This window comes from Sphaerodactylus townsendi, linkage group LG05 (genome assembly GCF_021028975.2).
Source record: "Sphaerodactylus townsendi isolate TG3544 linkage group LG05, MPM_Stown_v2.3, whole genome shotgun sequence".
Lineage (NCBI taxonomy): Eukaryota > Metazoa > Chordata > Lepidosauria > Squamata > Sphaerodactylidae > Sphaerodactylus > Sphaerodactylus townsendi.
The window spans coordinates 127924839-127950405 of record NC_059429.1 but is presented as its reverse complement, the minus strand read 5'-3'; positions in this window follow the sequence as shown (position 1 = coordinate 127950405).

The following is a 25567-nucleotide window of genomic DNA, read 5'->3' as shown; positions in this document are numbered from 1 at the left end:
GTGGTTAAGAGTGGCAGCCTCTAATCTGGAGAACCAGGTTTGATTCCCTGCTCCTCCACATGAAGCCTGCTGGGTGACCTTGGGCCAGTCACAGTTCTCTCTGCACTCTCTCAGCCCCACCTGCCTCACGAAGTGTCTTTTATGGGGGAGAGAAAGGGAAAGGAGTTTATAAGCCACTTTGAGATGCCTTATAGTTGGGAAAAAGCAAAGTATAAATCCAAACTCTTGTCCTTTGCATTACAGGTGTATGTGTAACCTCTTTCTGTGGGTTCTGTGGGGCAACACTTGGAATGAGTTTGCAACAACAATTTTTTTAAAAAATTGGTTTACTTTCTTAACATATAACATATAACATCAACATTTAACATCACACTTCAAGGTCCTGTTCAGGTTGCATTTTCAAGTCCTTATATTTACAGTCTTCTGATATTTCCAAGTCCAATTCTTCTTTGCAAGTGGGTTGGCTCCTGAAGACTCCAAGGGCTTGGTGAACAGGATTCAACATGATGAAGGTTTCCAGGAGAACTCTCACCCATTACAACCACAAAAAGAAACACTGAAACAATAAACTCCAACATTTACAATAAACAACTACCTTCCCAGTAGTTCCCAACAACATTGCAGTTACCTTAACAAGGTGTTAAGGGCTTATACAAATCAAGGTCCGAGTCTGGTAGCCTTGTCTCCTCCAAACTAGCTCTGCAGCCTTCTGCTGCTTTGAGTCTCCACCCCTTTCTGGGTCAAGCCATTCTGAGCATGGGGGTTACATATGCACAGTGGCAAAACATAGGGAAGCTTACCCAGGTGTGCATTTGTGATCAGAACAAAAGAATCTTGGAGCTAGTTCGTGGTTTCAAAGTAATATAAGGAGTCTTTATTGGAGAACTCCCTTCTAAATAGGATAGTGAAAAATGTAGGTTCTAATCTAACTAGCTGGGGGAACAGAGATGCTGTCTGTATCTCTCCCCTCATGGTGCAAGATGAAGAGGCCGGAAGGAAGTCCTGAAGAATATCAATCTGCATTTCAAAGGGATAGCAGAGAGGTGAAAGGAAGGACGGTCAGTGTTCCTGCCTATCCATCTCTCGAACTCTCTTGCAGTCTTCCTTTGGCATTGAGACAAGAGACAGTGCATAGTCCCTCCCTTCCAACACCACCTCCCAAAATCTCCAGGCATTACTCAACCTGGAACTGGCCGCCCAATCAAAATGGCAGCATGAAGCAGGCAAGTCATTTTAGACCAGCGGTTCTCAACCTGTGGGTCGCGACCCCTTTGGGGGTCGAACGACCCTTTCACAGGGGTCGCCTAGGACTCTCTGCATCAGTGTTCTCCGTCTGTAAAATGGATAAATGTTAGGGTTGGGGGTCACCACAACATGAGGAACTGTATTAAAGGGTCATGGCATTAGGAAGGTTGAGAACCGCTGTTTTAGACTAACATGTGGCCATAATACAATACCTAACCGACTCAAGGAGAAAATAACCTGCAGCGTATCTGGAAAACCAGTTGAAAAAGGGAAAATTCCTCCCTCCACCAAGAACCACTATGGGGTAAAGTCTGGCGAAGGTGGGGTTTCTTTTAATCCACTTTCACAATTGTTTGCAAGTGGATTTTGCTATTCCACACAGTAAAACCCAGCTGCAAAATGCATTGGAAGTGGATTGAAAGTGCATTATTCTGTATGTGCGGAAGGGGCCTGAAAATTGTTTAGTGTCAGCTGCCTGGTTCAGGAATGAAGAGATTGGACTTGGACAGATTTATGGAGGAGAAGTCGATCTATGGCTACCAATCTTGATCCTCTTTGATCTGAGATTGCAAATGCCTTAGCAGACCAGGTGCTCAGGAGCAGCAGCAGCAGAAGGCCATTGCTTTCACCTCCTGCACGTGAGCTCCCAAAGGCACCTGGTGGGCCACTGCGAGTAGCAGAGAGCTGGACTAGATGGACTCTGGTCTGATCCAGCTGGCTTGTTCTTATGTTCTTATATTCTTAGATGCCTCGGTAGGGAAAAAATTAGAATTTTTTTTTTCTATAAAGGTCTTTTCTGCGCAACACAAATAAAGCTTGGGGATTGGGCGGTTATCAAATTTAATAAATAACAATGATAATATTGTGTTCTCATTGCTTCAAAGATATCTGATTGAAAATAAAAAAGAGGGGAAAAAACCACACGTGAAAGGGCTTGCCAGGAAAAACGATCTTTATTCATGAACTTTGACCCCTGAAATGGCAGGCTGATCAGCTGCAAGCAGAGGAAACGCCATGGAAACGTTCTGCAAATGGCGGGCAGCTCAGCGAATCCTGAAGTGGCAGAAAATGGCAGGTGCAGGCTGATCAGAAACTGAAAGTGAGAGCTGGACGGGGGGTGGCGGGTGGGGAAGAGGCAGGAAAAAGAATCCTACGCAGTGGCGTAGGAGGTTGAGAGCTCGTGCATCTAATCTGGAGGAACCGGGTTTGATTCCCAGCTCTGCCGCCTGAGCTGTGGAGGCTTATCTGGGGAATTCAGATTAGCCTGTGCACTCCACACACGCCAGCTGGGTGACCTTGGGCTAGTCACAGCTTCTCGGAGTTCTCTCAGCCCCACCCACCTCACAGGGTGTTTGTTGTAAGGGGGGAAGGGCAAGGAGATTGTAAGCCCCTTTGAGTCTCCTGCAGGAGAGAAAGGGGGGATATAAATCCAAACTCCTCCTCTTCTTCTTCTTTTTCTTCTTTTTCTTCTTTTTCTTCTTCTTCTTCTTCTTCTTCTTCTTCTTCTTCATTTGTTTGTGTTATGCGGGCAAAACAACTCAAATCGGTTCTATTTAAAATATCTGCAAGACGTTTCATTGGAGCGGTGCAGAAAGGGCCATAGAAAGAAATCCAACGGGGCCTGAGTTCACGCATCAAAGTGAGCCCGAAGTTAAAGCACAGTTTAGCAATTGTACAAATTCTGACATCGCAGTGACGTAGCACCAGGATATTATTTGCATATAACCAATAACCGCTGATCCAGATAAGCATAGGCAGTAAGAGGAGTGTGTAACAGACTTCCCTCTGTGATACACTTCTGAAGATGCCAGCCACAGTTGCAGGTGAAACGTTAGGAACAGGATCCACCAGACCACGGCCACACAGCCCGGAAAACCCACCACAACCAATAAGAGGAGTCTTGACTGAAAATGTAGTGCTCTCCCGCTCGGGATCTGGCCTCTGCTTCAATGGTCTGGATGCCTGAAGAGAAAGGAGGACAGACAGAATAGGCAATAATCACACCATAACAAAACAAGGACTGACTCATTGTATTTAGCGGGAAAGAAGGGAAATGCAAACATTCTTGCCAGGGCCCCATGTCCTTAGAAGGAGACTCTTGTTACAGACTAACGTCTGCTTAATATTTAAACATCCAACATGTTTACTGAAATGCTTACATTTGCTAAATATCTAGAATGTGAAGGTTAACTGGAAAACAAGCCCGGTTAAGTTGAACTGAAAGCCGTTTGCATATGTCCACGATGGCTGCGACTTCTCATTTGATTAATTTGATTTGATTTCCTCCACATCCCTCTATCCGTTTGGGGGAAGGAAGGGACCTCAGTAGAATATAAGGGCCCAGAATATACCTTCATATCAGCCACGTTATCCAGGGCAGGGGTCTGCAACCTGCAGCTCTCCAGATGTTCATGGACTACAATTCCCATCAGCCACTGCCACCATGGCCAGTTGGATCCCCTGGATCGGGGTCTGCAACCTGCGGCTCTCCAGATGTGCATGGACTACAATTCCCATCAGCCCCTGCCACCATGGCCAGGGAAAGTGATCTGCGCAGAGCAGTTAGATGTGAGTCCAGTAGCTTAGAGACCAAAAAATGTTTCAAGGCAAAAACCTTCAACAGTCAAAGTTCCCTTCATCTTATCAACTATAATTCCAGGTATCCAGGCCCCAACTGGAGGTTAACCATAATAAAAGTGGTGTAGGTTGTTCAAAGGTTAACAATCCAAGCAAGCAAGCACCTGTATGGCTACTGGTACTATCATACCAGTGTCTCTAATATTCAATAAACAATTAAACACTTATTTATCAGCTTTTCTGCTGCGAAGACCAGAGCGGAGCAACAGACCAGAGTGTCTATCCAGAATGGTGTAGCGGTTAGGAGCAGTTGGATTCTAATCTGGAGAACCAGGTTTGATTCCCCACTCCTCCTCCTGAGTGGCGGAGGCTTATCTGGTGAACCAGATGTGTTTCCGCACTCCTACATTCCTGCTGGGTGACCTTGGGATAGTTATAGTTCTCTGGGAACGCTCTCAGCCCCACCTACCTCACAAGGTGTCTGTTGTGGGGAGAGGAAGGTGAAGGAGTTTGTAAGCCACCTTGAGTCTCCTTAGAGGAGAGAAAGGTAGGGTATAAATCCAAACTCCTCCTCCTTCTCCTCCTACTATTATTATTATCCTGGAGAGCTGGTTCTTATGCAACAGTTCATAATATATTTTTGTGACCTTTTTGCAGAAGGATTTTTCCCCCGGAAAATTACAAGATAACAGACCACTGTGAAGGCTTCATGAAGTCATTCAACAACCAGGGAATGACAGGCCATATTCATATTGTTCATGTTATTTTGTTGTTGTAAGCCCTTTGTGGAAAGACAATTTGGTTTAGGACTCTTTGTATAAATTATCACACAGTAATAAGCCTGTGTATGTATTGTTTATGTTCTTAAGTTTAGCACAATACAACAGCTTATTTTATCATTGTTTCAGTGTTTATTGAATATTAGAGACACTGGTATGATAGTACCATAAGCCATACAGGTGTTTGCTTGAATTGTTAACCTACCTAGAGGTTAGAAACCCCTATTACAAAGGAGCCGTGTGGTGTAGTGGTTAAGTGCTTGCACTGTCACTCACATGGTCAGGAGTTTGAGCCCCCTGTGGGTCAGATATCATGGCAGCTGGCTCATGGTCAACTCAGCCATCCATCCATTTCCTGGTTGGTAAATGAGTACCTACTGTGTTTCTCCGAAAATAAGACAGTGTCTTATATTAATTTTTGCTCCCAAAGATGCGCTATGTCTTATTTTCAGGGGATGTCTTATTTTTCCGCTCCACAGCTGCATGCTCTGGTCGACGGGCATGTTTCCAAACAAAAACTTTGCTACGTCTAACTTTCAGGGGATGCTTTATATTTGGCACTTCAGCAAAACCTCCACTACGTCTTTTTCTCAGGGGATGTCTTATTTTTGGAGAAACAGGGTAGCTCATAGCTAGAGGGTAAAGAATAGCTGGGGAAAGCAATGGCAAACTACCCCACAAAGAGGCTTGCCTATAAAATCACTACTCGCAGTGGTACCCCAGGATTGAACACGACTGAAGAGGAAACTTTACCTTAATTAGAAGAAGAAGAAGAGTTTGGATTTATATCCCCCCTTTCTCTCCTGCAGGAGACTCAAAGGGGCTGACAATCTCCTTGCCCTTCCCCCTCACAACAAACACCCCGTGAGGTGGGTGGGGCTGAGAGAGCTCCGAGAAGCTGTGACTAGCCCTAGGTCACCCAGTTGGCATGTGTGGGAGTGCACAGGCTAATCTGAATTCCCCAGATAAGCCTCCACAGCTCAGGCGGCAGAGCTGGGAATCAAACCCGGTTCCTCCAGATTAGATACACGAGCTCTTAACCTCCTACGCCACTGCTGCTCCTGCTGCTGCACAATTACAAAGTGGTCACACAGGTACATGACTGGAGCCTCCAGCAATGGCTTGAATGTGTCAGTGGGTCCTTTTGTGGTTTTAATGTCTGCAAATTTTTCAACAGTGTTTTTTTATTGCAGTGTTACTGTATTGTATTATACTGCTTTATTGAATCATTTATTATCAGCATTCCACAGCTTTTATTGCAGTTTTTTTTAAAGTGTAATCCACACTGAGTGTGTCTGAGGAAAGGGAAACCATCGGTGAAGTAAATAAATAAATTAACACTACGGGCATGTGCTGAAATTTTCATCTCAACCGGCATCCTCTCGTCGGTTCGCCAGCAGGACGGTTTTGAATGGTTCCTCCCGGCTTCTGAATGGGAAAAGTCTCCCTTTTAATTTGTGCCAGTGGAAAGCATGGCTCTTTATTTTCATAACATGCACTTGGCCAATCGTAGCATGGGGATCGTAGACCTGAGGGAAGCACATAGCAGGTGACATCAGCGCTTCAGGCAAGGCTGACCAATGGGCTTTTGATGCTTTAGGCAAATGATGAGTCGGATCCCTCCGCCCTTCAATATGGACAAAAAAGACAATGAACTTTTACTTTCACTGAACTTTCAAACAGAAGAAGAAGGAGGAGGAGGCGGCGGCGGCGGCGGCGGCGGCGGCGGAGGAGGAGGAGGAGGAGGAGGAGGAGGAGGAGGAGGAGGAGAGTTTGGATTTATACCCCACCTTTCTCTCCTGTAAGGAGATTCATGGCTTATAAGCTCCTTTCCCTTCCTGTCCCCACAACAGGCACCTTGTGAGGTAGGTGGGGCTGAGAGAGTTCCGAAGAACTATGACTAGCCCAAGGTCACCCAGCAGGAACGTAGCAGTGCAGACACACATCCGGTTCACCAGATAAGCCTCCACCACTCAGGTGGAGGAATCAAACCCAGTTCTCCAGATTAGAATCCAACTGCTCTTAACCACTACGCCACGCTGGTCTCGCCCAGCCAACGGATATTCCCTGTTTGCCACATTAGGAATCTGTACAATGGTGCAATTTTGCCCATAATTAATTTTATGGCGTATTCTGACAGCCTTGTCCTGCTCGCTGCCAATTAATGGGGAGTGATCTGCAAATTAGTAATAATTAGTAGAAATTACAAGGTGAACCATCTCAACAGAACATCAGGCTAATCGGCCTCTGACGGGCAATTTTCACTCAGGTGGAAGCTGTAATCCCCACCCCCCTTGCTTTGTTTATGGCAGATTATTCCTTCATTTCCACCCATTGTTATTTACAACTGGAATAGATAAGGTTATTATTAGTCACTCCTATTGCAATTTCCCCCCCTAATTCATCTTTGCAACTAAGACTCCTGGACTGAAATTCTGTCGCTTGGAGATTCATGTGATATCTGTAGTCAGGACTTCCTTCTTCCAGGTTTGCCCGTTCCACCAGCTGACCCCCTCTCCTTGGTCACCTCTAAACAGCTCTACTGTAATCTCTATATAATGATCTTTGAAGAAAGTTTGGAAACTTTAATTTTTATAGAAGTAGAATGTGCAATCCTTCCTCTGCTAAAACTGTGTACAGTTCTAAGCACCACATTGTGTACAGTTGTTTAAAAATTATTTTTCATAAAGCAACACACATTAAATATATAACATTGTACAAGAAAAAAGAAAATTTTGACAAAACCTGACAAGGTTGTTACTATTTCAAGCCCATTTATCTTTTTCTTATGTATAACTAGCTGGCTGTCCATGCGTTGCTGTGGCAATTGTCCTTCTCATCACAGTCCGCAACCCACACAGATGTCCATGCAGGTCCAATGATCCCCAGCATAGTTTTTTGGGGTGGTCAAATGGAATCCCTCTTTCCCTTTTCAAGGCACATTGTTATACGGTGGTGTCTTGTTTTTTTTTTAGTATAAGGTAACCCTTCCCATTCCACAACGGAACTGTCCAGAGTGTGAATCCTGCTGTCCATGAGGCTGGTTGACACGCACAGTCCTGGCTTGGGGAAGGCAGAACTGGGGCGAGGAGGCTATCCCAGTCAGGCAGCAGAGGCAGGGGGGTGAGGCGCTCAGATCGAGGCCAGCTCCCTGGGTTCTTAAAGGGCCATGTGCAAAAGAAGCGGAGGCAGAAGTGTTGGTTCGCCCCCCACCCCGCGGATTTTCTTAGAAGAAAAAGGCAAACTCCAGCTCGCTTTTAGTAAAAGAGAGCAGTAGCGAATATGGGTGAGGAAGTGGGTAAGTGGTGGTTGGATGTGAGGGAGGGCAGAGTGAGGTGTGTGAGGATGAGCTGGATGTGTATTGTGTGGTAGCAGTGGGTGAGGCACAGAGGGTGAAAGTTACCTGCGTGTGGGGGGGAACCCCACCTGATGTCTCACACGGCAAAATGTGTATGTGTTTCACCTATTTACTGTTTTCAATGATCATCTGTGGCCATCTGAGCAAACATTCTAAGCCCTCATACCAACCCCTCAGGCCACAGACAGGCTGCACGAACATTGTAAGGGTGACAGTTAAACACAGCCAGCTTCATGGCCTGGTGCGCCAAGAATAAGACGTTTTATCTGGTTCAGGTATAGACTTTTGGTGATTTGAAGGTCTGATTACCTGCCCGCAACAGGGAGGGACATCCTGTGAACATTTGGGGGCAATCCGTCCAGCAGCTTCTGAGGGAGACCATCAGGGACAAACCACTGTTAGATTTTTATATATATAGATAAACACAGCTTACATTTAGTAATTAATCATTTTTTCCTTAAATCAAAAAACAAAACAAAAACAAACAAGAGAAAAAACAACAACATAGAACTTGGGTGCTGTGTGGTTTCCGGGCTGTATGGCCGTGTTCTAGCAGCATTCTCTTCTGACGTTTCGCCTGCATCTGTGGCTGGCATCTTCAGAGGATCCTCTGAAGATGCCAGCCACAGATGCAGGCGAAATGTCAGGAGAGAATGCTGCTAGAACACGGCCATACAGCCCGGAAACCACACAGCACCCAAGGGATTCCGGCCGTGAAAGCCTTCGACAATACATTGAACATAGAACTTCTTTTTAGCAATTCCACTGAAATACAAACTTTCATTCTTAAATTGCAATTCTTATCTTCTGAAACATCAGCATTTCAAATAATTAATCATGTTATTATATTTTTCTTCAGAATGCAAATAATTGATAAGCGGCATCCATATTGCCTACTGGGCACTGCAATTCAAGAAGGATATTGACAAACTGGAACGGGTCCAGAGGAGGGCAACCAAAATGGTCAAAGGTCTGGAACCCATGCCCTAGGAGGAGAGACTTAGGGGGCTGGGGATGTTTAGTTTGGAGAAGAGAAGGTGAAGAGGTGACATGATAGCCATGTTTCGATATTTGAAGGGATGTCATGTTGGTGAGGGAGCAAGCTTGTTTTCTGCTGCTCCAGAGACTAGGACCAAGGTCCACCTAAACATCAGCTCCTGACAGTAAGGACTATTTGGCAGTGGAATGCACTACCTCGGAATGTTAGAAGCAAAAACTACCAGGCCACAGCCATGCAGTCCAGAAAACCCACAACATGCAGTCGATTCTGGCCGTGAAAGCCTCCAACAATACACAGATAAGGGTAGTTCCCGCTCCATGACTGTATGCTATTTCCCCCAGAGGAAAACCTCACAAATCACTTTGAATTTCACTTTACATGAAATTTCAGTGGTTCCATTTAAATTCCAAATGGCTTCCCATCACCCGGCCCATCCATCATATCATTCCGGCTCTCGCAGTAATGTCGCGTTTGAAGATAACATGCAAACAATCCTGCCACCCCTTTAATCCCTCTATTCAGAAACCAAAGCCAAAAAGCCAATCGGGAGACTCAATCCATCACCCGGGGTTGCTCCGTGACATCTGCTCCGCTCTTCGTGGAAACTTCCCTGGAAATCAGACTCGCGCCCCGTCGAAACCGACGAGTGTTTGGCGAACGGTTCTCTTGCGGCTCAGCTTTTTGATAATAATTGACAAATGAGAACAAGATACTTTGAAAAAAGAAAATGGACGGGATAGTGCTTTGTTGGCCTCCGTCCCAGCTTTAAGGTCACTGACTGGGACGTGCAGAGACCTTCTGACATCCTTTGGCATCTTAAAATAGTCCGCCCCTGTCCCCCACCTGAACATGACTGGCTTTGTTTTTCCTGCCAGTTGCTTCCCCCCCCACCCCCCCACCCCAGTCCCCATCTAATGATATATTCTTTCCCTAATGGTGGAACGCTCATAAACTGCCTTGGCACCCTCCTCGGAGCAACGCTTCCGAGAGGGGATTGCAAATTACATATTGCCTTTTGCATTAAAACCAAATGAGTTCATCACCGTTTTTAAATAAGGGTGTCATTTGTAAATGCTTTATTCATAATTAATGGAATTATTACTGGATCCGGCGACATTTTTCATCTCTCTCCTCGATCGGATGCGTTGTGAAAATGCATTAGGAGATAGTTTTACCGACTCGCGCTAGGGCGAAACGCATGATGCCGCAGTTCAACGTCGATCCGGTTCTCAGGAGGATGGGTACGGACAAGCACAAAGATATACCAGTTGGACCAGATAGCGACTGATAATTGGCATCGAAGGTAGCAACCTTTTGAACATGCTGAAGTTGTTAACATCTCTTGAGTTTTTATTATTCCCGTAGCATATCAAGGTCAGTTTGGATGGCTTGAGGGCGGGAGATGCTAGACTATAAGGAGAACATCCATATTGCTCTCTTCCCTCCTAGGAAAAACGGTACAAAATTTCCCACCAATTTCAGCACAGCCGCATGCAAAATGTGTAAATGCCTGGGATTTTGGGGAGACAGAAAATGTTTTAGAAAATCCTCTGTATGGCCCTTTCTGCACAGACGGAGTTTAAAATGTTTCGAAGCAGGAAATAAAACTGCAGTGTTGTGGGGTTTCTGGGCTGCATGGTTGTGTTCCAGTAGCATTTTCTCCTGATGTTTCACCTGCATCTGTGGCTGGCATCTCCAGAGGATCATAGTAAAGCAAAGCAAGTGGAGTATATATACCTGTGGATTGTCCGGAGTGGGAGAAAGAACCATTTGCATAGGTTAACAAGTGTAAATGCACTCGTTAGCTGATTGTGCGACTTCATTGTGACTTACATATGCTAAAATGGGTGGATTCCACTCAACACATTCATATCATGCTTGCTAATTGCACCCTTTATACCTGTTAACCAACTCTTATCTGTAGCAGTAAGGATACAGAATTAACTAAGCTGCCTTCCATTCTTTGGAAAATCCTTCAGCTGCTGCAGAGGATCGCTGTAACTTCGTTCAGCCAGAGATGTCAGCATGTTCTGTCAGACAAGCGATGGGTTCCAACAGAAACTTTGTGAGACAGGAGGGCTCAGAGAGTTTGGGGAGAACTGTGACTAGCCTAAGGTCACCCAGCAGGCTTCATGTGGAGGAGCAGGGAAACAAATCCATTTCATCAGATTAGAGTCCACCACTCATGTGAAGGAGTGGGGCATCAAACCTGGTTCTCCAGATTAGACTCGTCCTGCCCTTGACCACTATACCACACTGGCTATGCTGGTTCATGTGTGGCTGTGAACCTTTCAGAATCTCTTTCAGTTTATTTCCCTCTTTAGATGTCAAGAGAGCATGGGGAACAGGAGCAGCTATCCTGTTTTCAACCAAATAGGCAACACTCTCTTTTTCATGAGAATGCATTTCTTTTTTATTCAGAGAAGAAGAAGAGGAGGAGTTTGGATTTATACCCTACCTGTCTCTTCTCTAAGGAGTCTCAAGGTGGCTTAACAAACTCCTTTCCCTTCTGCTTACCACAACAGGCACCTTGCGGGGTAGGTGGGGCTGAGGGAGTTCTGAGAGAACTGTGACCAGCCCAAGGTCACCCCGAAGGCTTCATATGCAGGAGAAGCTGGAAAACAAATCCAGTCCACCAAATAAGACTTCATTGCTCATGTGGAGAAGTGAGGACTCAAACCCAGTTCTCCAGATCAGAGTCTACCTGCTCTTAACCACTACACTACGCTGGGCACGTAATGGCTAGAAGGCCGATATATATAACTCAGCTTGTGTCCACAGGGAGGGGCGACACAAATATGTGCAAATTCTTCCCCAAAACATTTTTATAATGTCCTAAAGATGTTATATTTGTTCTGTGCGGAATCTACCATTGAGATGATCTACAGGTGGCCGCTGAGAAAGTCCTGACCCATCCAAGCGAGGGCAGTCTGAAGTCCTGAGGAGAAATAACTGTCTATCCTTCCTGAGGCAAAGCTGAAGACATCTCAGAAGGACCTCAGAAGCACAACACATGCTCTGAGTGTTCTGTCTGGAAAGACCTCTAGAAAGAGAGGGGCCTAAGGCAACCATTGTATTGATAGGTCATGCTGATGGAAAATGAAAGAAAGAGAAGGGTTGCCAAGGGCAGAAGCCACCATTAGTGGTTAAGAGTGATAGACTCTAACCTGGGGGCTTTCCCCACTGACAGAGTTGAACTGGTTTCTTCCTAGGTTCGCCTCAGTGAATCCCCACTGCCACCGAGCTCAACATTGTTGTGTCTCAGTTCCTCCCCCTCAGAACTGTGACGTCGCAGTTATGAACTACACTTTTCTGCCTGGAACAAGGTCGATACCGCTTCGAAGTGGGGAAGCATCGAAACGACACCTCATCCGTTCAACCAATCACGAGCCGCTTTTGTGGCATGCGCAGAACGGGAGAGTCGTGGCGGGCAGAAAGCGCATGTAACTGTAAACTGTAAAAACTGTAAAAAAAAGAGAACACTCCCGTTTCCCGCCATAACACAAGCACCAATCACGATCGAGGAGCGAAACAGGCACCAAGATGATCCCGCCCAATTAGCTCGGTTCCAGGGGGCCAACTCAGTTGCTGTGGGGACAGCCTGGAATCGCCCTCCACTGAAGGGAACCGAGTCGACCTTAGCTCCCTTCTGTAGTGGGGAAAGCCTCCTGGAGAAGAATATTTGATTCCCCACTCCTCCACATTAGTGGTGGACTCTAATCTGGTGAACTGGGTTTGTTCCCCCACTCCTCCACATGAAGACTTGCTGGGTGACCTTGGGCCAGTCACAGTTCTCTTCGAACTCTCTCAGCCCCACCTACCTCACTGTTGTGGGGACAGGAAAAGAAGGCCGCTTTGAGACTTCTTATGGTGGAGAAAAGTGAGGTATACAAATTACTCTTCCTCGCTGGCAAGGACTGGCTTGCAATTTTCAGAGGCCTTGCAACTCACTTTTGGGCGCCAACCCACAATTGGGAAACTCTGCACTATACTATGTTGGCTAGTGTGACCAGACATCCCGCTTTTGGCGGGACAGTCCCGCTTTTAACCAATTTGTCCCGCGGGGTTTTTAAAATATCCCGATTTGTGGAAGGCTACCGCACTGCCTTCTGGGGTGCTCCCCTTTTCCCGCCCTGTCACAGGGTGGGAAACCGGGGAGCGCCCCAGAAGGCAGTGCACTCCTGTGGCCGCGTGCGCGCGTGTCCCGCTTTAAAAAGGTGAAAATCTGGTCACCTTAATGTTGGCCCATGAAGGTTTGAGAGTCTTAGATCTCAGAACCTTAAGCCAATAATAAACAGACTCTGAGGTATTGATCAGTAGCTTTTATTGAATAGGCATTGAAGCATCACACTGACTAAGGCATTCACAGTCCCCTTTATCCCCCATAGAGAACCCCCCCTCCTATTTTCCCAATAGTTTGTGAAAAACAGCTTTTGGAGCTAAGGTGCCCCAAGGTCAGTGGCAGATAGCAAGAGAAAGCCACCTGGCTTCCTGCTCTACGAGGTAATGGATGTAACACAGTTCCCATGAAACAGGAGTACCAGGGGAAGCCTAGTTGTCTACAAGCATGCGAAACCATAAAGTAAAGATCAATGAAAGACTGCACAGATGCCAGTGGGTACATATGGCAGGCTGGTTACAGATATTTTCCTAGCAGCAACGATTTGCTATTTTAAACAGTTTCCAGGAATATATCTCAATCGCATGGATAGCATCTCGCTGTTAGAGGGTTATGGCAAAGTACACCCCATCTCCTTACCCAGAGAGCAAAGAGGTCTCCAGAACACAACATAAGAACATAAGAACATAAGAACTAGCCTGCTGGATCAGACCAGAGTCCATCTAGTCCAGCTCTCTGCTACTCGCAGTGGCCCACCAGGTGTCTTTGGGAGCTCACATGCAGGATGTGAAAGCAATGGCCTTCTGCTGCTGCTGCTGCTCCTGTTGCCCTTCCCTGATCTATCCAAGGGGGTTTACAATCCCCGGGGGAGGGGGGGAGATGAAACCCCCCAGCTCTTCGTCTAATAAATCCAGAGATAGAAGAATCATCTGAGAACACTGCTCTTTTTCCCTACGCTGTCACATACGGATGGCTTTCCTCTCCTAGCCTTGCATATCCAATCAGCTGTTTCAGAAACTCTCCGATCCCCGATACACGGCTGGAGCTGTATTTTTTTCCCCTCCGCAAGCAGAAAGATTGAGAAGGAAGCCGGGAGATGCTGATGGATGTCGGTACCGCGGCTTATATATTATTATGAGAACACTGACAAGTCGTTTGACTCGGGGAACATGAATTAGTCAGATTTGTCATCCTCACTATGGGCTGTGACAAGAAACCAATGCATTGAAGTGGCCTCCAAGAAGAAATGCCTTAAACGCAGAAATTGCATCCATACATTTTATTGGCAGCCGGCTGCAGCCATTGGCTTCTCTCCCCCCCCCCCTTTCTCCCCTTTTCGTTCCTTGAAAAGGAACAGCTTCTCCTGCTGGTATAATTATGGGCCAGACTAAGGGGACAATTCCCAGCCTGCCTGCATTTGCGGGGCTTTTGAGACTCCAAGGAACAGATCCTAACTCAGTGGTGGCGAACCTATGGCACGGGTGCCTGAGGTGGCACTCAGAGCCCTCTCTGTGGGCATGGCAAACAGAGGGCCTTTCCCCACTTTTCCTGCTGCCGCTGTCGCTGCGCTCTGCTCTCATTGCGTGGCATCCCTGGTGCGCGTCCGGGCGTCCCCACAACCCCGCACTCTGCGCGGGGTCATCAAAAGGCGCCGTTTTCGCCAGCGCCAGGGATGCTGCGCGCTGAGGGGGTGCGAGAGCGGCAGCGTTGAGGCGGCTGCACTGTTGCTGCCCCTGACGTGGGGAGTGCAGTGGGACCCCGCGCTACTTGTGGAGAGTAGCGTGGGGCTTAAAGTAAGTGGGGAAAGGGCCAGAGTTGCCCCTGCCCCACGCACACATCTAGGCTGGCCTGGGCCGCTGGGCTCGATTATTAACATTAAACCCTAGTTTTGGGGAAGCAGTACAGGTAACCCTGTTAAGCGCTGTTAAACCCCACTGATTTTCATGCGAAGAACTAAAGCGCAATCCTTTACCTGGATGTCGGTTGCTGGCAATGGGGTTTGCTTCTGAGTAAACCCTCCTAGGGTCGTGATTCACCCGTTGGAAGAGTTGCACGGCTGCTTCAAAGCCAAGTCACCAGCTACCACCAAGCTTTCTCCCGAGTAACGCATGCCTCAGAGCCAACCATTTTTTCAAAACGAAAACCTCAGTATTCAGGTTAAATTGCCGTGTTGGCACTTTGTGATAAATAAGTGGGTTTTGGGTTGCAATTTGGGCACTCGGTCTCAAAAAGGTTCGCCATCACTGTCCTAACTGAATGGGTGAAGACATGTTGTCTAGGCCAGAGGCGTATCGGCAGAAAATGGCGCCTGGGGCAAGACCAAATTTTCTGCCCACCCATGGAGCCCAGGGCAACACCTGATTTTTGGAGGGGCCTGCCCCCCCACCCCTGCCCCCTCTGAGGCAGCCTGCAAGCACAGAGTGGGTGCACCTGTCCCAGCCCCAGGACAGGATTGCTATGACTGGCAGAGGAGGGAGCGCCAGGTGGGGGCGCCTCTCTGCTGGAGGGATGTGTGGGAGTCGATTTTGTGCCCCCCACATGATCAAATGGGTGGCACCTGGGGGAACGTGACACCTCATGTCCAGTGGTGGGATCCAAAAATTTTAGTAACAGGTTCCCACGGTGGTGGGATTCAAACTGTGGCATAGCACCAATGGGGCTGGGCGGGGCATGACGGGGGCGTGGCTGGGCATTCCAGGGGCGGGGCATTCCTGGGTGGGGCTGTGGCAAGGATGCAGCCGCTGCACTGGTCCTTGGGAAACAAATGCACGCAGGCGCAGGCTGCCATGCACGCCGGTGCACCTCCTGCTAGACTGCTTCAAGTTCTGCGCGCTATTGCTGAGAGGAGGGGCGTAACTAAGGCAAAAATCACGTGGCAAAATCACCAATTAGTAACCCCCTCTCGGCACACACAAATAATTAGTCACCTACTCTCGGGAACCTGTGAGAACCTGCTGGATCCCACCTCTGCTCATGTCCTTCTGGCAGGTACGCCCCTGGTCTAGGCCAAATGTCCAAGATTAGGGCCTGGCAGCTCAAGGTAATAGTCGGAGGCCTGGTTTAAACATGATGTCAGCAGGTAAAAAGGTAGCCACTCAATGGCCGATTAACCACGGGGCAGTTGCCATATGCTGGCAGCTGGAATGCCTTGAGGGCACCGAGAGAGGAAGGGCATTGGGGCAAGATTTCTTGTCCCAACCCGCTTTTCTTGCCCCACCTGTGCTTCTCACTTTCCCCATGGAAACTGAGGGCACTTCTGGCATGACGTTTGCACCAGAGTGGGGCGAGGGTGGGGCACAGCCAGCCATGGGTAATTGTCCAATGCTGCACCTCCCCATGTAAACAATAGATCACACTGCAACTGAAGATGTTTTGAAAACATTTTAGCCAGAGAATTGCTTTAAAGGGGACTTTACTCAAATTGTTTTGAGGGTAAAAACCCATGTGGAACTCCATGGAGGAAATGTTTTATTTTCTGCCACAAAATGTTTTAAAAGGTTTGTGCGGAAAAGGCCACAGTCCGCCAGTCTTAATTACTGCACCACTCTGGCTAAGAAGAAGAGTTTGGATTTATATCCCCCCTTTCTCTCCTGCAGGAGACTCAAAGGGGCTTACAATCTCCTTGCCCTTCCCCCCTCACAACAAACACCCTGTGAGGTGGGTGGGGCTGAGAGAGCTCCGAGAAGCTGTGACTAGCCCAAGGTCATCCAGCTGGCGTGTGTGGGAGTGTACAGGCTAATCTGAATTCCCCAGATAAGCCTCCACAGCTCAGGTGGCAGAGCTAGGAATCAAACCCGGTTCCTCCAGATTAGATTCACGAGCTCTTAACCTCCTACGCCACTGCTGTTTGGAGTCCACATTAAAAAAAAAGTCACACTTTTTTACTGTTCAAGCCATTAGATTATCACCGAACTCTTCCAAAAAGAAACGGGACAGTATTGAAGGGGGCTGGTGCCATTTTGAACACCGCCCGTCTTACGATACTGCAAAAGCGAACCATTGTTTGGAGTTAACAAACCGCCTTGTGACAAAATGCATTTCCAATTTGGGAGCTGTCCGATAACATTTGCAGCTCTGTAGGTAAGAAATGTGTCGCAGTCGGATAATAAATAAACCACCTTGTCAAAAGCATCGGTATTAACCAAATCAGCCGAAATGTTCCCGATACATCTTACTCTGGGATGATTATACATGGTATGGTAGAGAACATAATGACAGATACTTTCTGGTGACTGAAGACGAATCCACTGTCTTTGATCGAATAGGGTTTGGGGGATAATATCTCAGAAGGTGTTGGAAGGATAGAAAAGAACATTCAGAATTGCACAAAAACATCTATACTTTTCGGAGATAAGATCCAAGTTGGAGAGCATAATTGTTTACTTTATGGTGGGATGCAGAGGTGGGATCCAGCAGGTTCTCACAGGTTCCCGAGAGTAGGTTACTAATTATTTGTGTGTGCTGAGAGGGGGTTACTAATTGGTGATTTTGCCTTAGTTACGCCCCTCCTCTCAGCAGTAGCGCGCAGAACTTGAAGCAGTCTAGCAGGAGGTGCACCGGCGTGCGTGGCAGCCTGCACCTGCGTGCATTCGTTTCCTGCCCAAGGACCAGTGCAGCGGCTGCGTCCTTGCCACAGCCCCACCCAGGAATGCCCCGGCCTTGGAATGCCCGGTCACGCCCCCATCATGCCTCGCCCAGCCCCATTGGCGCTATGCCACAGTTTGAATCCCACCACCATGGGAACCTGTGACTAAAATTTTTGGATCCCACCACTGGACTTGGATGGTATGGTTAGGGTGTTGGTATAGGAGTGCAGAGATCTTGATTCACAGCCACTTCTGCTGTGAAACTCATAAGATGACTTTAAGCACAAGGTTGTTGTGTGAATAAAATCTGGGGAGAGCCATCTAGGGCTCCCAAAGATAAAAGAAAGGTGAAAAGAAAGAAAGGTGAAACACAGAATAAAGCAACACATCGGAACAGAATAAAAGAAAGGTGAAACACAGAATAAAGCAACACATCGGAACAGAATGCTGGTCCCCCACAACAAGGCTGTCCAAACTGTAGGAGGATGAGTTAGACAGGGTCATGCCAATCACCATTTTGGGGTCAGGAACTTTTTCCCCCTCCAGGTCAGATTGGCTAGGGATCCTAGAGGGATTTTTGCCATCTTCTGGCACGGTCACTGGGGGAAGAGGGGAGAGGTACCCTGTTTTCCCGAAAATAAGACATCCCCTGAAAATGAGACGTAGTAGAGGTTTTGCTGAAGTGCGAAAGATAAGGCATCCCCCGAAAGTAAGACGCAGCAAAGTTTTTGTTTGGAAGCATGCCCGATGAACAGAACACAGAAAAAGAAGACATCCCCTGAAAATAAGACATAGCGCATCGTTGGGAGCAAAAATTAATACAAGACTCTGTCTTATTTTCGGGGAAACACGGTAGCTATGAATATCCTGCATTGTGCAAACAATTGGGCTGGAGGTCCCTTCCAACTCCATGATTCTGTGACACTGGGACTTTTTATGACACGTTCAACAATGCAGAACGTGGCATTTAAATTACATTGGTAAAAACCCAGTGCATTTTACTGGAGGTATTGTCTGAGCAGGATGGGGTTTAAGGAGGGAGAGACCTTGGTGGGATATAATGCCACGGGATCTGTTTTCTGAAGCTCCATTTCTTTCAGGAGAAGTGATCTCTGTTGTCTGAAGATCATCAGTAATCCCAGATCTCTAGGCCCAACCCCGCCCCAAAACTGAGCTTTAATAAGGGATAAGAGAGGCCTTCCCCGAACTAGGGAAATTGTATTCCTATCAGAGGTTCTGCAGCATTCACGTTGCTTGTGTTTAGCAGGGGAACAGCTGCGATCACTCAGGAGCCAAACCTTGTCTTGCTTTGCTTCACCTTCTTCTGACAGGGGAAGGGCTGTGGCTCAGGGGAAGAGCATCTGCTTGGCATGCAGAAGGTCCCAAGTTCAATTCCCAGAATTTCCAGTAAAAAGAACCAGGCTGTAGAAGAAGTGAAAGACCTTAGCCTGAGATTTTGGCCCCTTCTGCACATGAAGAACGATGCACTGTATCCACTTTCACAACTGTTTGCAAGTGGATTTTGCTATTCCGCACAGCTGCAAAGTGCATTGAGGGTGGATTGAAAGTGGATTATTCAGCATGGGCAGAAGGGGCCTTTGCAGAACCACCACCACCAGTCTGAGTAGGCAATAATGGCCTTGATATCCTGTTCAATTAAGTCAGTGTGGAGCAATAGCATGTGTGTTCCTGTGTGACACAGGCACCTTTGGATAGGGGACTTTCATTTCCTTCTGCCTTGCACCCCCTTGTGCATTGACACAGTCACAGTTTTCCTGCAGTGTCATAGATGGCTGGGTCAAATCATTAAAAGATGCTGGGGTGGGGGGAACTACAACAACCATAAGGCCGTGAAAACTGGATATGCATGGAACACAGTCAATCATGTGAACTTCAACAGTAAGACTTGTTCAAATCAGTAATTTAAAAAGAAGAAGAAGAAGAAGAAGAAGAAGAGTTTGGATTTTTATCCCCCCTTTCTCTCCTGCAGGAGACTCAAAGGGGCTGACAATCTCCCTGCCCTTCCCCCCTCACAACAAACACCCTGTGAGGTGGGTGGGGCTGAGAGAGCTCGGAGAAGCTGTGACTAGCCCAAGGTCACCCAGCTGGCATTTGTGGGAGTGTACAGGCTAATCTGAATTCCCCAAGTGGCAGAGCAGGGAATCTCAACTGGCAGAGCAGGGAATCAAACCCAGTTCCTCCAGATTAGATACACGAGCTCTTAACCTCCTACGCCACTGAAGTGTCTGATAGGGTTCTTGATGGTGCAAAATGCTGTCAAGTTATAGCAAGCTTATGGCCAATCTATAGGGTTTTCAAGGTAAGAGACATTCAGAGATGGTTTGCCACTGCCTGCCTCCACATCATGACCCCAGACTTCCTTGGTGGTCTCCCATTCAAACACTAACCAAAGCCGACCCTACTCAGCTTCTGAGATCTGATGAGCTTGGGGTAGCCTGGGCCACCCAGAGTAGCAGAATAACAGGTTTGTATGAGGGAGATTCCAGGATTCCAGTTGGCTGGGGCTATATGTGAAATGCTGCAGGTTGCACTGCATTGTATTGTTTGAGTGTGTGGAAAGCTCCCTGCTGAACAAGCTCCAGCTACTCACAAACATCCCAGTTCCTTGCGGTTTTTCTGGGCTGTGTGGCCATGGTCTGATAGTTTTGTCCCTACTTTTTTGCCCACATGTATGGCTGGCATAGATGAGTGAAACATTAAGAGAAAAACTATCAGATTGTGACTAATAGCATGGAAAAGCCACCACACCCAGGGAAAGCCTCTGAAAATCCCAGCTCTTATTCGGCTATCTATTCCGAAGCAGCAGTGGCGTAGTGGTTAAGAGCAGGTGTACTCTAATCTGGAGGAACCGGGTTTGATTTCCCGCTCTGCCGCCTGAGCTGTGGAGGCTTATCTGGGGAATTCAGATTAGCCTGTACATTCCAACACATGCCAGCTGGGTGACCTTGGGCTAGTCACAGTTCTTTGGAGCTCTATCAGCCCCACCCACCTCACGGGTGTTTGCTGTTAGGGGGGAAGGGTAAGGAGTTTGTAAGCCCCTTTGAGTCTCCTATAGGAGAGAAAAGAGGGATATAAATCCAACTCTTCTTGTCTTCTTTTATTCGTGACTGGTCCGCCGAACAGACGCCGAACTGTTGGGTGCTCGAAAATTCCTCGTCAGAGCGAGATTGGTGTCTGAATTCAGTGTCTGAAGCCCCAGTTCTCATTCTTTCCAATGACTCTCTCGAGGCTGGACAGCAGGCAGCTGGAAGTTAACAGGGTTCAGAAATGAGAAGCTGGATCCGTGACATCTCTTGACAATGCCAAGATCAGTGGTCTATGAATCACCTCTTAAGTACCGGAGGGAGGGAGGGAAAGAGCGGAGGAGCGGGCTCTTCAGAAGACAGCATGTCCTTTTAAAACGAGACAATGTTTTCAAATTTTTCAGCTGACATTACACTTTCTGGGCTGTGATATACGGAGCTGCATAAATCCAACCATTACATCATGTTGAGTGAAACGCACATATGTTTGCCCTTGGGCGGCGAGGCCGGAGCAGGTACCGGCATGCAAATGCTGGCATCCAGGACTTGGCGTGCCTGCGATGAAGCAGGGCCAGGTTGTCCGTAGAGGTGCGCCCAGAGGTAAGTGCAGGGTCAAAGGTTCCCCTTGGATTTTGTCTGAAAATAAAGGTAAAGGCTGAGGGACTTGGGAAGGTTTCCTCTGGAAAAGAGAAGGTTGAAGGGGGACACAATTGTTCTCTTTAAGGACCTGAAAGTCTGTCACTTAGAGGAGGATAGGAGGCTGTTCCTGTTGGCAGCAGAGGATGAGGACTCTCAATAATGGGTATAAATTATGAGCAGAAATGCACCAGCTGGATATTAGGAAAAGACATTTTTACAGTATGAGTAGTTTAGAAATGGAATGGGCTTCTTAGGGGGGAGCAGCAGTGGCGTAGGAGGTTAAGAGCTCGTGTATCTAATCTGGAGGAACCGGGTTTGATTCTCCGCTCTGCCGCCAGAACTGTGGAGGCTTATCTGCCGCCTGAACTGTGGAGGCTTACCCAACTCCCACACATGCTAGTTGGGTGTCCTTGGGCTAGTCACAGCTTCTCGGAGGTCTCTCAGCCCCACCCACCTCACAGGGTGTTTGTTGTGAGGGGGGAAGGGCAAGGAGATTGTAAGCCCCTTTGAGTCTCCTGCAGGAGAGAAAGGGGGGATATAAATACAAACTCCTCCTCCTCCTCCTCCTCCTCCTCCTCCTCTTCTTCTTCTTCTTCTTCTTCTTCTTCTTCTTCTTCTTCTTCTTCTTCTTCTTCTTCTTCTTCTTCTTCTTGTTCGATCTCCCTCACTGGAAGTCCTCGAGCAGTGGCTGGATGAACAGTTGTCAGGGGTTCTGATCCTGCACTGAACAGGGGGTTGGGCTAGATCAGGGGTCGGGAACCCGCGGCTCTTCGCTGCTTCTCGTGTGGCTCCCGGGCAGAAAGGCAGCAGGGCGAGCGGGCGAGCAAGCAGAGCGGGGGCGAGCGGGCGAGCAAGTGAGCAAGGGGGTGAGCAAGTGGCGGCGGCGGCAGCGGGCAGGCGAACAAGCGAGCGAGACCAGCAGGCGAGCGGAACTGGGGCGAGGGGGAGCGAGTGGGGGTGGGCGAGTGGGCGGGTGGGCGAGCAAGCGAGCAGGGAGGCGGGCGGGCGGGCAAGTGAGCGGGGGCGAGCAGGGGGCGGGCGAGCGAGCGAGTGTGGGCGGGCGGGCGGGCAAGTGGCCAAGTGAGTGAGGGGGGCGAACAAGCGAGCGAGGCAAGCCGGGGGGCGGGGGTGCACGAGTGAGTGGAGGAGTGAGTGGGGGAGCGGGCGAGCAAGCGGGCAAGTGAGCGGGGGGCGAGCAAGTGAGTAGGGGGCGGGCGGGTGAGCGGGGGGGCGAACAAGCGGGCGAGGCAAGCAGGCGAGCGGAGCGGGGGCGAGGGCAAGCAAGTGGGCAAGTGAGCGGGGGGCGAGCAAGTGAGCAGGGGGGCGGGCAAGTGAGCGGGGGGCGAGCAAGCAAGCAGGGGAGCAGGCTGGCAAGTGGGGGGGGGCAAGCAAGCAGGCTCCAAGTGGGCAGGTGGGAAAGCAGGGGGGCGGGCGGGCAAGCGAGCCAAATGGCTCTTTGAGTAAAAAAGGTTCCCGACCCCTAGGCTAGATGGCTTTTATGGCCCCTCCAACTCCATAATTCTGTGGGATTTACTTGGGATTGCACTATTAGGCTGCAAAGAACTCCTTTTTTTATATATTGCTGAAGGCTTTTTTTTTGTATTGTCCAAGTGCCCTGGAGAGAAACAGGACTTATTTTGACATGCCATATACGTGGGCAAAAATTAGGAACTTAAACAACCAGGTGTCAGATCGTATTTAGTTGATTGAGATGCATTCCCAGCTCAATGTAGTTGCCACAAGATATATGTAACCAGTCTGCTATATGTTACCACTGCCACTCTGGGACAATCTTTCCTTGATCTTTGCTCCTTTGCTTTATGGCTTCACATGCCTTGTAGATAACTAGGCTTTCCCCTGACACATCTGTCTCATGGGAAATGGGACTGTTTCTGTTGTTCTGTGGGGGCAGGAGGTCAGGTGACTTTATCTCTATCACTGACCTTGGGGCGCCTTAGCTCCAAACGGACTCTTTCTCACATTCCTTGGGAAAATGAAAGGGGGGGATTAACATTAGAATAAAGGAGGTAGCAAAAGCCAGGTTCCCCAGAACTGGCTTTGACAAGCTGGGTGGTTTGATGTCTATCTATAAATGCTGCTGATCAACCATGCAGAGTCCACTTATTGCTTCAAGGTTTGAGACCTAACACCAGGCCATGGCCACACAGCCCGGAAAGCTCACAACAGCCAAGTCCTTTATTTCTTCAGGCTCTGATCTGCTGCCCATCATCTTCACAGGGCAGTGGTGAAGCTACAAGGGGACAGGGTGCAGAAAATTGCCCCAGGCCCCTCCCCCTTTCCCCCTCCCCCCTCCACGGTGCCCCCTGCGCCCCCCACAGTGCCCCCCATTGCGGCACCCCCCTTCCCCCCCTTCCCCCACTTACCTTAGTTCCTTTCCTTTTGGAGAACTTTTTCAGGCTGCAAAAGGCCTGTTCGCAGTAAAAACGGCCTGATGGGAACTATACTTCCCAGGAGACCTTGGAGCTCACAAGGTCTCCTGGGAAGTATAGTTCCCATCAGGCCGTTTTTACTGAGAACAGGCCTTTTGCAGCCTGAAAAAGTTCTCAAAAAGGAAAGGAACTAAGGTAAGTGTGGGAAGGGGAGAAGGGGAGGCACTGCAGAAGTGAGGACGCCACGGGGCGCCAAGGGGCGCCATGGGGGGTCGCCATGGGGGGCAGAAAATATAGTATGCGCATCGGGCCCAGTTTGGCCCAGCTATGCCTCTGTCACATGGTGCTGTCCCGTGTTCTAGGTTCTCCTTATTACTGCTTATGCTCTCCTCCCCAGACCATGACTTCCTCCCCTTTCTTCCCAGGCACTGACAAATATTTTCAATGACTGAGCATAGAAGGGGTGAGCAGCAGTACTTAGACATGAATAATTAAACCCTGGGCTGTACGGCTCAGCACAGTATCAACACAATAACCTCCCTGATTCCAGCCAGACGTACTCATGGCTCTGTCTCCGCAGACCTGGCAGGGTAAAACCTCCCGTTATCTATTTTTGTTTGAAACAGGATGGATCGGCCTTTGGGTCCAGTTCTTCTGCCTAGATCGCATTTGTGCGCTCTGCTAAATTCAGGGATCCAGAATTTCCATCCCATGAAATGTAAATTTCAAGTTTGCAGATCCTCCGTTTGTGCTGAGCTGGGAAAAGACTCCTACGCAGAACCTCTTGCATCTTTGCAAATGAATAGGTTTCTTTTATGGTTCAGAACCCTATTCTAAACAGGAGTGGGTCAAGATAGGTTCCTAATCTATTCTAACTACCGGGGATGGATAAAGGATCTATGCTGTCGTGCTGCAAAGATGGAGAAGCAGGGAGGGGGTTGGAGAGAAAATGTGGAAGTGGAAGGATGGAAAGTCTCTGAGAAAAGAAGTCTGTGCCTCAAACGGACAGCATCTTTCTGACTTTCTTGCAGAGCAGCTCTGAAATTTGAGGCTGAGTGACAGTGCAAAGTCCTTCACTTTGCATCTTATGCACACACCATCTGATTTTGACTTGGCCCTGCTCAGGCCCCTTCCGCACATACAGAATAATGCACTTTCAATCCACTTTCAATGCACTTTGCAGCTGGATTTTACTGTGCGGAATAGCAAAATCCATTTGCAAACAATTGTGAAAGTGTATTGTCGAAGGCTTTCACGGCCGGAATCACTGGGGTGCTGTGTGGTTTCCGGGCTGTATGGCTGTGTTCTAGCAGCATTCTCTCCTGATGTTTCGCCTGCATCTGTGGCTGGCATCTTCAGAGGATCTGATGGTAGGAATGGAAAGCAAGTGGAGTATATATACTTTTCACCTCACATACTCCACTTGCTTTCCATTCCTACCATCAGATCCTCTGAAGATGCCAGCCACAGATGCAGGTGAAACGTCAGGAGAGAATGCTGCTAGAACACGGCCATACAGCCCAGAAACCACACAGCACCCCAATTGTGAAAGTGGATTGAAAGTGCATTATTCTGCATTGTGCGTAAGGGGCCTCAGTGTGCTTGTGATTCTTTTGCTGTGTTGGGTGGACATCTTTCAGTACATCCCAGCTGCATCAAAAAAAACCCCCTCCCATGCTTCCTTGGGTTTTTTTTCCTGTCTGAGAAGCCTGTCCAAGAAAAAAGGTAGATACTCCTATAGCGGTTATAGAGATGTAGGGAAGAAGGCAAGAAGGAAAGGAAGGGAGGAAACATGGAGGTAGCTCAATGTATTGTCGAAGGTTTTCATG